Raw genomic sequence first — 2500 nt, 5'->3', positions numbered from 1 at the left:
CACACACACACACACACACTATGGCAAGGTGACCCAGTTGTTGTGGTGGTCAAAGGTCACGTGACACGCTAACCTGACCCTTGCGATAATGAGGGGGAGGAGGAGGAGGAGGAGGAATGGCGGCGGAAGAGGTGACGTATTGAAAAGGAGGAAGATAATGGTTAGGGAGGAGGAGGAGGAGGAGGAGGAGGAGGAAGAGGCGGAGGAAGAGGCGGAGGAAGAGTAAGGAAGGAAAAAATACACACACACACACACTAATAATAATAATAATAATAATAATAATAATAATAATAATAATAATAATAATAATAATAATGGTAAATGATAGCCAATAATAATGAAAACAAGAACAAAAATAAATAACACCAATCAAACATCACCACCACACCACCATCACCACCACCACCACCATCACCACCACACCACCATCACCACCACACCACCGCCACCACCCTCACCACCATTGTAAGGCACTAATGTATATACGCAGACACCGTGGAGAAGGCAAGTAGAAGCAAGGGGCATAGTTTTGTCCATATCCTTAAAGTTCTCCCTTCAAACCTTACTCTAATAGCATCTGAACCTTTCCTTTCGTTGCGTTTCGTGCTCGGTGAAGTAAAGTGTAGACGCCTCATTTTAACTTACCACGACGCATTCTTTCTCTTTTTTCCCCTTTTTTCATGCCTTTAGAAGCAGGGCTGGAGTCGGATATAAGGAATTTGACTTCGACTCCAAGAAATTTTAACCCGATAGCAGCGACGGGCCAAATTTGTGGCTTTCCCGTGTAGCAGCGACGGGCCAAATTTGTGGCTTTATCGTGTAGCAGCGTCGGGCCAAATTTGTGGCTTTATCGTGTAGCAGCGACGGGCCAAATTTGTGGCTTTACCGTGTAGCAGCGACGGGCCAAATTTGTGGCTTTACCGTGTAGCAGCGACGGGCCAAATTTGTGGCTTTACCGTGTAGCAGCGATGGCCCAAATTTGTGGTTTTATAGTGTAGCAGCGATGGCCCAAATTTGTGGTTTTATAGTGTAGCAGCGATGGCCCAAATTTGTGGTTTTACCGTGCAGCAGCGATGGCCCAAATTTGTGGTTTTACCGTGCAGCAGCGATGGGCCAAATTTGTGGTTTTATAGTGTAGCAGCGATGGCCCAAATTTGTGGCTTTACCGTGTAGCAGCGATGGGCCAAATTTGTGGCTTTACCGTGTAGCAGCGATGGGCCAAATTTGTGGCTTTACCGTGTAGCAGCGATGGGCCAAATTTGTGGCTTTACCGTGTAGCAGCGATGGGCCAAATTTGTGGCTTTACCGTGTAGCAGCGATGGGCCAAATTTGTGGCTTTACCGTGTAGCAGCGACAGGCCAAATTTGTGGCTTTACCGTGTAGCAGCGACGGGCCAAATTTGTGGCTTTACCGTGTAGCAGCGACGGGCCAAATTTGTGCCATGATTTAAACCCCCAAAAATAGATGATACATAAACTGATCACAAATGCTTTTATATATATTATGAAATGATTTGTGTGAGTGATGATTTTTTCTCATTTTTCTCGCTTAGAGGGACCATTGATTAAGAAACATGATCCCCGCTGCAACTCCGACTCCCCTGGCCCCGTCTTCTCAAACCTTCCGGCGCCCAGGTTCACATATTTGACAAGGCTTTCGTGCCTAGGCGTTTTGGGGCATGTCCAGGGGTAGTGACATGACCCTGGTGGTAGTGTGACCCTTCCTCTGTACCGTGAATGTGAAAAAACCCTCATGAAAACTCGATTAATCTCCTTTTCAGCCTTTGGAGTCAGTTGATGTGGGAGGTGGTATTACAAGACACTTTGCTATATCACATCAGCTATTTCTAAAGATCAAAGAGGGGATCAATCGGGTTCTAATGCGTGTTTCTTTAGGTTCATGGTACAGAGGAAGGGTCAAACTACCACCAGGGTCAGAAAACTACCCCTGGAAATGCCCACAACTCCTACGAAGGCCTTGTCAAATATGTGTTTCTAGGTTCATGGTACAGAGGAAGGGTCAAACTACCACCAGGGTCATAAAACTACCCCTGGAAAAGCCCACAACTCCTACGAAAGCCTTGTCAAATATGTGTTTCTAGGTTCATGGTACAGAGGAAGGGTCAAACTGTAATGCCCCGACGAGAGCTTACTTTCCATCCTTCCTATTTCTCAACACGGCCTCTGCGTGTATCGAAATAACACGAGAAATTAATCAAGAGTGAGGGTATTCCCCGGCTGCCTGGGATTGAACCCGCGACCAGCGTGACGGGAGAGCCACTCCTTACCGAGTCGGCCAAAGAGGTACCACACTGGCTAAGTGGGTTATGGGAGGCTCGTTCATCAGGCCGTCGCCGCACTACAAAACTACCACCAGGGTCAGAAAACTACCCCTGGAAAAGCCCACAACTCCTACGAAAGCCTTGACAAATATGTGTTTCTAGGTTCATGGTACAGAGGAAGGGTCAAACTACCACCAGGGTCAGAAAACTACCCCTGAA

At 47.0% G+C, this 2500-nt stretch overlaps 1 protein-coding gene across 7 annotated transcripts in view; it reads right to left on the bottom strand.

The window, feature by feature from the left end:
• Positions 1-2500, bottom strand: part of LOC126983492 (uncharacterized) — a 54380-nt gene that overhangs the window by 50789 nt on the left and 1091 nt on the right. The gene's annotated exons all lie outside the window — the stretch shown is intronic.

This window comes from Eriocheir sinensis, chromosome 54 (genome assembly GCF_024679095.1).
Source record: "Eriocheir sinensis breed Jianghai 21 chromosome 54, ASM2467909v1, whole genome shotgun sequence".
Lineage (NCBI taxonomy): Eukaryota > Metazoa > Arthropoda > Malacostraca > Decapoda > Varunidae > Eriocheir > Eriocheir sinensis.
Note: the sequence above shows the minus strand (reverse complement) of the source record. Positions and strands in the feature narration are given on the sequence as shown.